Here is a 10,491-nt window from a genome sequence, read left to right on the forward strand (position 1 = left end):
CTCAGCTCTTTAAGTGGCTGCTTCAACAAATCAGTCAGGCTCAGGTTGCTGTGGTTCGATACCCACAACTCAAACCAGCCAAACCTGCCCTGAAGGCATTCGGAGCAAAAAAAAAAAAAAAAAAAACTGAGCTACTTGGGCAGGAGTAAGGAAATTGCAAGTCTGAGACCAGCCCAGGCCACTTAGCAAAACTGTGTTTACAAATAAAATGGAGTTGGGATGTAGCTCTATGATAAAGAACCCTTGCAATGATGCCCCATACCAAATAAATGAATCATAAATAAACATCTGGTCTCTGGCATGTTGACAGCAGTTGAAAATTGTGTGGTACATAAACCAGCCAAAATACAGAAAAGGCAGATAGAATGATATTTTCCCTTGACTGGCTCTGTGACAGAACAGTCTCTATTCAGGACTCACTGTACTAAGAGTTCTCGCTCTCCCTCTCCTGCCTTGAGCTCATATGGAAGAGAGTGCTGCATGTGCTTCTACCCTTCTTTGTATGCTCTAGATTGGCTCAACGTGTAGCCCATTTTCTGGGGTTTACTTTGACCCCACACAGAGCTTCTGGCCTTTTAGCCTCAGATTTGGGTGATCATCATTTCTGAGACAAAAGAAAATGCGAAACACAGTTCCTTCTTTAAAATAAGATAGTGAACTCCATGCAGAGTAGATCCGTGTGTGACTGGGTGGCGAAACTGGGCACAGAGTGGCTCGTTGTCAGACAGGGAGGCAGAACTCGCTACAGATCAGCTCTGTGTTTGACTGGGTGCCAGAATCTGGTGCAGAACAACTTGGTGTGAGACCCAGAGTGCAGAACTCAGCACTGAGTTTCTCTGTGTGCTGTGGGATGGGAAGAATTTGGCGGCATCATCAGCATGGAAGACTCCAGGATGGAGGACAGTGCCAAGTGGAAACCAATACCACACTCTCACTAGAGAAGGCCGAAATGTGGGACACAACAAAACAAGAATCTCTGACACAGAAGAAATACTTAAAAAACAGACTATTTACAGAGAAATTCTGATTCTAGTGATACAGCTACCTATAATCAAATTTTAACAAAGAGTAGCACAGAAATTAAAATAAAGACTTCTCTCTGAAATAAAAAAATGACAAAATGAAGAAGCAAAATGTAATCTCAGGCTTCAACTCCAGCCAGAACAAATCCAGGAAACACTAGCATAATAGAAACTGGAAGTCACACATCTGATATCTCTGAAATAATAACAACTGAAGTAAATAATGACAATCTCAGAAGTGTATAGAGGAAATCAGACCAGAAATAATCTCCCAGGTAAAAAAGAAATAATAAGTATAATGAAAGAATTACTAAGTCTTTCTAAAGAAGACATTGATTAAAAAATACAGGAAAATCAAAAAATGATGGACACCTTGAATGAGAAAAACAGGAAAAAATAGAATGCATGAAGCAGATTCAAACAGCAAGAAAGGAAATTAAAACTCCATTAAAAGTTGGCAAAACCATTTGATGGAAAGTGAAGATAGACTTTCAGACATTGCAGTTAGCAAAAGGTAAGGAAATGTCTGTGAAAAACAACTAGGATCCAGGAAATAATAATTCAACAGATGCAACACCAGACAAAGATGAATGACATAAGACTAATAGGCATTCATGAGAAAGAAGAAGCCAACACAAATGACATAGAAACAGTATGGGCAGGAGTAACAGCAGAAAACTTCCCAAATATGGGGAAACAATCTGACATTCAGGTAACTCAGGCTTATAGAACCCCAAATAATATCATCTCAATTAAATCTACACCCAGACATATAATCATCAAAATCCCGGAAATTCAGCACAAGAAGGATACACTAAAAGCTGCTAGAGAAAAGAAACAGATTATATTTAAAGGAAAACCCATCAGAATAACAGCAGATTTCTCCTCACAAACCATCAAGTCAAGAATAGTATGGAGTGAAGTATTTCAAGTCCTATCAGAAAACAAATTCCATCCCAGACTGAGATACCCTGCAAAACTCTGTTTCAAGTTTAATGGAGACATTAAATACTTCCATGACAAAGAATAAAAACTAAAGAAATTCATGATGACTAAACCAACCATACACAAAATACCAAAGACATTGTAGAAAGGTATCAAAATGACCACAACTCCAAGAATGACAATGGAAAGAACCCACAAATCAGGGCAAATAATTAAACACAGGAGACGAATAGGGAACCAACAATAGGAAAATAACACGATAAACAAAAGCTAGTACATATCAGTTATAACCATCCATGCAAGTGGACTCAATTCACCACTTAAAAGAAATAGATTGGCAGAGTGGATTGAGAAACAAAATTCAACAATATGCAGTATACAAGGAACACATTAAACCCAAAAACAAATGATTGGCTGAAAAAATGAAAGGATAGAAAACACTACTAGATGCTCCAGGAGCTCAGATGAAAGCAGGGGTAGCTATCCTGTTTGCAGATAATCTGAACTTCAAACTAAGAATGCTCAAATGAGATAAAGAAGGTCATTATATACAGGTTAAAATAAAATTTAAGGGCAAGAGATAACAGTCATAAATTGTGTGTACCAAATATGGGTGCATCCAACTATATAAGCCAGATAAGCTTATAAGCTAATAAACATATCACACTCTTAACCAGGGATCTCTATACCCACTTAGCTGAAAAAAATAGGTCAAGTAGACAAAAAAATTAGCAGACAGTTAGCAGAAATGAACCAAACCTTTGAGCAAATGGACTTAGTGGACACAACATCTGAATACACATTGTTTTCAGCTCCATGTAGGATATGCTCTAAAATAGACCACATACTAGTCCATAGATCATACTTAAGTAAATAAAAGAAAATAAAAATTATCCCATGTGTATTATCTGACCATAGTGTAATGAAACTGGAAATTAATGACTAAAGAAACCAAAAAATTCCATAAACATGTGGAAATTAAGTTACACCCTCCCCAATGAACAATAGGTTGCAGGTGAAGTTAAACAATTTTTATAATCCAACAAAAATTCAGGCACTTATGAATTCACTATGAATATGACCAATATTTAATGAATTATAAATGTCTTCTGACAGTGTAAAATATTATAAGAAAAAAATCTGTCCATTTGTTCAAATTTCTCTAATTTATTGAAGCACAGTTTTTCATAGTAGTTACTCCCATCTGAATTTCTACAGTACCTGTTATGATTTCACCTTTTTGCTAATTGCATCCATATGAGTCTTTTTTCTCCTTTTCTTCTTAAGTTTGGCTAATGGTTTATCTGTTTTGTTTATTCTTTCTACATGCCAGCTCTTTATTTTTATTTTTATTTTTTACTTTTTTACAGTCTAATAATTTTATTGAGAAAGAAGTAACAATGAGATAGTTTCAAAATAGGTTAGTAATACAGTGACAATAATTAATACATTGCATATTGTTGTCTAGCCTGTAAACCTCACTTTATATGTTAATATAATCATTGTGTATGTATGTTCTATATATTATATGTGTGTATTCATTTTTTTGGCACAACTGGGGATTGAACTCAGACCCTTGCACTTGGCAGGGAAGTGCTTATTCCACTGAGCCATGTCCCCAGCCTATATGTGTGTATTCAGTGAGCATAGTCTTTGTATATATAGATGGAAGCTAAATTCTCCTTTGAATTCTTTTTTTGAATAATTTTGTTCAAAAAATTGTAGGTAAACTTAAACATTTGTAAATGACTTCAAAAAATGATTAAATTTGAAAATCACAAGCATATAATGATTATTTGTGTGAAAAGCTAACGCATTTGACCTGGTGTTATTTCTACTCTACTATTGTATGTTGTTAGAAAATCTGCTTAGCCTATTGAGTGATTTAGTATTTTTGTCATTAACCAAAGCTCTAAGTCTTTATTGTGTTCCTTCAAACCTTAGTTCTATTACTGCTGTTGCTGTATCCTACATCTGTTAACTAAATTTCTCATTTTATTAAAATAAAGATATAATTGTGTTTTCATAGAAAAAAATTTCAGGCACAATTTACCAGAATTTTTGGGATGCAATAAAAACAGTTCTCAGAGAGAAATTTATGCTGCTGAACTCACACAGTAGGAAACAGAACAACATATAAATACCCTAATGCTTCACCTCAAAATTTTAGAAAAGGAAAAGCAAACCAAGCCCAAAGCCCAAAAGACAGGAGGAAATCATAAAGATTAGACCATAAATTAATGCAACTGAGACAAAGAAATCAATATAAAGAACCAATGAATCAAAAAGGTGGTTCTTTAAAATATTAAATAAAATTGAAAAATCCCTAGTCAACCTCCTCAAAAAGAAAAAACAAAAACTCAAATTCAAGCAATAAGGAAAGAAAGAGTGACATTACTACAGATCCTGTGGAAATTCAGAAAATCAGCAATAATTTTGAAAATCTTTACTCTTACAGAATCAAAGACACAGAAAAAGTTGACAGATTCCTAGATAGACACAAATTACCAAATCTGAATCAAGCAGATATAGAAACTCTGAATAACCCAAAATCAGCCAATGAAATTGAAAATGTAATAAAAAAACTTAACAACAAAGAAAAGCCCAGGTCCTGATGAATTCTACAAGAAATTCAGAGATTTAACCCCAATACTCTTCAAACTTTTCAATGAAATTGAAAAGGAAAAAATATTCCCAAAGTCATTCCTGGAGTTATTATACTGATATTAATATTGGAGAAAGAGCCAACCCAAAAAGAGAATTACAGGCCAGTATCTCTCATGAACATAGCTGCAAAAATTCTCAATAAAGTGTTAGTAAGTAGAATACAGCAAATCATCAGGAATATTATGCACCACAACCAGGTAAGAGTCATGCCAGGGATGCAAGGATGGTTCAACATACACATATCTATAATTATAATATATTATATCAATACAGCCAAAACAAAAAACCACATGATCATCTCAACAGATGCAGAAAAGGCTTTTGACAAAGTCCAACACTCATTGTTTAATCAAGAAAAATGGGGGGCTGGGGAGATGGCTCAGTGGAATAAGTGCTTCCCTAGCAAGCACAAGGGCCTGAGTTCAATCCCCGGTTCCACAAAAAAAAACTGCATAACAAGATCCTGTCTCAAAAAGACAAAAACAAACAAAAAAAAAAAAAAAAAAAAAAAAAAAAAGGAAAGAAAGAAAAATGAAATAGATGGCCTACATCTCAATCTGATAAAAAGCCATCTATTATAGACAAACAGCAAACATCATTCTAAATGGCAAAAAACTGAAAGCTTTTCTCTAAAGTCAAGTACAAAACAAGGATGCCCACTATCAGCACTCCTGTTCAATATTGTTCTGGAATCATTAATAAAAGCCATCAATCTAGACACAGAAATAAAAGGAATAAGAATAGATAAAGTAGAATTTAAACTATCATTATTTGCAGACACCATGTACTCTACTTGGAAGACCCAAAATACTCAACCAAGTAACTCCTAGAATTAATAAACAATTCAGTAGCATAGCAGATTACAAAGTCAATAAAAAAAATCAATAGCATTCTTCTTCACAAATAACAAACCCACTGAGAGAGAAATTAGAGAAACAATTCCCTTCAAAATAGCATCCAAAAAAATGAAATTGGAATTAATCTAACAAGGGAAGTAAAAGGTCTATACAATGAAAATTACAATATTCTGAAAAAAGAGATCAAGGAGGATTTCAGAAAATGGAAAGGAATGCTCCCAGATAGGAATAAATAACATTGTGAAAATGGCCATACTCCCAAAATTATTATACAGATTTAATGCAATCCTTATCAAAATACCATCAACATACCTCACAGATCTACAGAAAACATTTATTTGGAAACAGAAAAGACACAGAATAGCAAAATCAATCCTGGGAAACAACAGCAAGAAAGGAAGCATTACAATCTCCGACTTGAAATTATACTACAAAGCTACTATGATAAAATTAGTATGGTCCTGGCAAAAAAACAGACCTGAGGATCAGGGGAACAGATTTGAAGATGAAAATATGACTGTAAATACATTCAATCACCTTATCTTCGACTAAGCATGCTCACTGGAAGAAAGATTACCTCCCTAACAAATGGTGCTGGAAAAATTGGCTCTCCTTATACCAAAAACTAAAACTAGACCAAGGACTATCACCATGCATTAAAATAAAGTCAAAATGGATTAAAGATCTAAAAATTAAAACAGAAACATGAAATCTAGTAGAAAAGAAAGTAGGAGGAACTCTTGAAGTCATAGGGGTAACCAGACAGTTCATGAACAAAAACCAAACTGCACAGGATATACTTCAAAAAATCAACAACTGAGATCTCATCTCATTGAGATTTTTCCACATGTCAAAAGAAATCACCAACAGTGTAAAAAGGCAACTCAAATTGGTAAAAAAAAAATCACAACTGACAATTACTCAGATAATAGTCTTCTATCTAGAGTATATAAGGAATGGGGAAAAAATCAGGTCCTAACAATATTAAAATCCAATCCAAAAATGGACATCTCAGATAATACATGTTTCTCGAAGGAAGAGATATAAATGGCAAGTAAACACATAAAAAAATGTTGCACAGCCCTGGTCATTTGAGAAATGGTAATTAAAACATTGCGATACCATATCACCCCCAGAAAAAATGGCTATCATAGAAAAATCAACTAATAACAAATGCTGGAGAAGCTGTGGGGATAAAGAACCCTTCTCCACTGTTGGCAGAAAAATAGAGTAGTACAAGTATGGAAATCAGAGTGGAGTTTTCTCAAAAAGAACTAATACTGGAAATTCCATTCAATCCACCAATTCCCATTCTGGATATTTTCCCAAAAGAACTGAAAACATCAAACCATAGTGATATATGTACACCCATGTTTATAGCAGCACAATTTGTCATAGCCAAATTTTGGAACAACCAAAATGCCCATCACCTGAGGAATGGCTGACAAAGATGTGGCATTTTTAGGCAATGAAGTATGACTCAGCTATAAAGAAAGACAAACTTGAGGGCTTTATAGGCATGTGAATGCCTAGATGCTATACTCATAACTGAAATAGATCAGACCCACATGTGCAAGTATCATATTGTTTCTCTAATGTAAGAACCTGGAGGAATAAATAAAACCTGAAAGGTATAATTGACAGTGAAATGGAAAGAAACTGAACATAAGGATTAAACAACAAGAATGAGGGAAAGGAGAAAAGATAGGAAAAAAGGAAGGGGGAAAATTATGCAAGTATATTTACAGGATGGTTGAGATGATTGTACTAAATAATTTCCATCACATTTTTAAAAATTTTAGCTAATGTTTAGAATTTTCACTTTGACTATCTCTGTATGCTGATGTCTGCAATCTAAACAACTACATCAAGGACAGCAGTTCAAAAATATTACCACCCTTACCTGTTTAGTAATAATGGCTCAGTAACAATGAATAGATAAATAGAAATTAAAATTTGTTTAATCATTCAAAGAAATTTAGCATGCACAATGACCATTTTATGACTGCTTAGCTATTGAACTGCTGATCCAACCTGCACTGTCTTGCACTATAAGGAGCAAAGCTAAACATTAATTGCTGGCCTAAAATTTTCTTGGTCAACTGTACATAGATATGAAATACACACAGAGGGCCAAATTATGTACCAACTAGTTAATTCTCATGTCTGGATCACCCTTTTAAAATGTACAGGATAGCACTGAATATTCAGGACCAAGACCACTCTTTAGAGAGCTGATAAGGGTGTTAGTGGACCGTGTCTTTATAAATACTTTAAATCTCTTATTATGAAGGATTCATAATTTAGGAATATCAAAACTTACCTTTTTTAAAAGAACTATCATCTTTTCAAAATGTGTGAAAAATTGAAAGGGTCCCTGTTTCCCAGCCACATGTAAGACTTGTCATCAAATGGGAATATGGGAAGAGGGTTCCAAGGAATTGGAATTTGTTTTTAAAGAGCATGTACTGTGGACAGTTAGCTGTCTCAAAGCAATTTATATGGTAAACTCTTGTAAGAAAGAATAGCACTTGGGAGAAAAGAAAACTCAAGGCATGCTGGTACTGGGGGTGAGAAAAATCTCAGGAATGGTCCAGATGCAGGTCTCTCTCATGGGTCATATTAATCACTCTTCTTTCAACATCTGCTGCAAGAAGCACTTAATTGTCACTACGGTTCATTTTCATATTTAGGCAACGTGTTTTAGAAAACTAAAGAAATGTTTGCAATGATTACCCAGACATCTATAATGCAATGGAAAAACATGCTTTTAAAGTAAGTTTCAAAATACAATGAACATGCTAAAGGGACGGTTAGGGCTTTATAAAAATGCTTCTCTTTGAAACATGCTTAAAACTTTTATTCTAACTTGTAAGCCACAGGTTTGGCAAGACAGTGGCTGCAAAATTTGGCAATACATAAACATGAAATAGTTGGCAATAGAGAACTACAAAGTGCTTTAAAAATCTGTCGAGGATGAAGGTACAACTAGATTTCACACACACACACACACACACACACACACACACACACACACACACACAGAATTTGCACTGGTTTCCAAACAGATTTCAGGGGAAAAATATTTCACTAAACTGTTTTTTTTGGTCCTCAAGTAACATTATGTATAAATTGAATTCCTTACACCCAGTAGGCACTCAACAAATGTGTTAATAAGTGAACCAAATAGAATGTTTGTTCAAAAATGTCACTTGTAACATTGAAATGATTGCTAAGTCATATGGCAAGATTTTCAGATATTTCAAGGGCAAAAGGATTGCCCTGGGCAGAAAGCTCACCTCATGCATTTAAATATGAAATTCTTTTAAGTACATTACGTTGTTTTGTTTTTCTGTATCTAGGACAGAGTTTCACTACACAGATTGGACTCGTAATGATTCTCTTGTTTTCAGCCTCCCAAGTGCTGGGATTACAGGCACACGCCACCGCGTCCAGTCTCAGTCACCGCCATCTCAGCGGGCCCCGCAAGCGGGGCCGGCACAGCATGCCGGGATAAAAACATGATGTTAAACATTCGTTTTAATTTGTATTTCTGATAATAATGTCTTTCAACTCAAAAATTCTAACTCTATTACATAAGGCATAATAACCAGTTCGGTAATGAAGGTATTATTGTGGTTATTCACATAGGTGAGTCAATGTGTTGAAAAATTTCAATTGCATTAAAATCTTGAAACAAAATCTCAGTGCCAGTCCCTCCTCAACTAAACAATACCAACAATGGAAATGTGTTGAAGCAACTAGAACTTTAAAAAATTAGCATCTTCTATCAAAGAATGAAAATGGATATGATGATTGCATGTGCAAATACACAAAATCATTAACTCTGCAAAGATACATCATTCCAAAATTACAGAAAAATTTAAAATATGCCTTTATTCTTTTTCTTTAGAGGGTTGCTGAATGCTTGCCCTGAAAAAAAGGGTGGCCGTTTTCAATCCTCAGCAACTCCTGCTGAGGATTTCTGGCACAGCTGTGAGCAGCGTATTATTGCTGCATATTCCTGATGATCTCAGCTGACCCCGGGGGGTGGAAATTGAGTGTGTAGCGACGCAGGCCCTGGGCGGTCACATAACTCTTCCCGCACCAACATCTGAATGGTTTGCAGACCTGGCTCTGCGCGCTGTGACCATTCTTAGCGTGGTACATTATGCCATTCACGTTCTTGTATCGCCGATTGCATTCAGGCACTGGGCAGGCAAAAGGCTTCTCTTCCGCACCTGCACATGGAGCTGAGGATGGCTACGGAGCTGGTGGCGCGCTCGGTGCTCCAGGACTCAAGGTCCTCTGATTCCTGGTGCTCCTTTCCGTCCTCCTCACATTCGCTGGCTGCAGGAGTGCTGCTGGGGAATGAAGAGGAGGGCGTGATGGGAGGGGTCGCAGGAGGAGCAAGGCTGTGGCCTGGGGGAATGGGCACATTTCCTGCAGACACGGAGCTGGACAAGGGCAGTGCGAGCTGTTGCTGAATCATCCTCTTCAAGGACTCCTGCTCTTGGCGGGCGACATCTGTCAGGAATCTATTGGTGTAACTGAGAGCAACACAGGGCGGCTGCTGTGCTTCTTGCTGTTCTAAAGCACGTGGATCTGTATCGATGTGATTGTCCTCGATGTGCTCGATGAGGTCGGCCAGGCTGGGGAAGTGGAGTCTATAGGCCTGAATCGGCAGGTGTTGTAGAAGAAGGAGGTGGTCGCGATGCCTGTCATGGTGCTACATGGAAAGGTTTGGTGATCCTATGAACCTGTTTTGAAACAGTTATATTTTTATTTTTTCTCTTTAAAATAATAAACATAAAGACAAAAATTAAGAAGATAAAAATTTAAGAAAAACAGATAGTGATGAACATACCTACATGTGTGGGGGGAATATGTTATGTTGTGTTACATGCATGTGATTTTTTTTTCTTTCAGTCCTTTATTTTATTTTTTTTCTCATATCAGAGGTTTTATTTTTTTATTTTTTATTTTTTTTCTTTTCAAAG

At 35.9% G+C, this 10,491-nt stretch overlaps 1 pseudogene; it reads right to left on the bottom strand.

Moving 5' to 3' along the window:
• Positions 1–9,499: 9,499 nt before the first annotated feature.
• Positions 9,500–10,216, bottom strand: LOC101585932 (annotated as a pseudogene).
• Positions 10,217–10,491: the final 275 nt, after the last annotated feature.

Source organism: Octodon degus, unplaced genomic scaffold, assembly GCF_000260255.1.
Source record: "Octodon degus isolate 3935 unplaced genomic scaffold, OctDeg1.0 scaffold00164, whole genome shotgun sequence".
NCBI lineage: Eukaryota > Metazoa > Chordata > Mammalia > Rodentia > Octodontidae > Octodon > Octodon degus.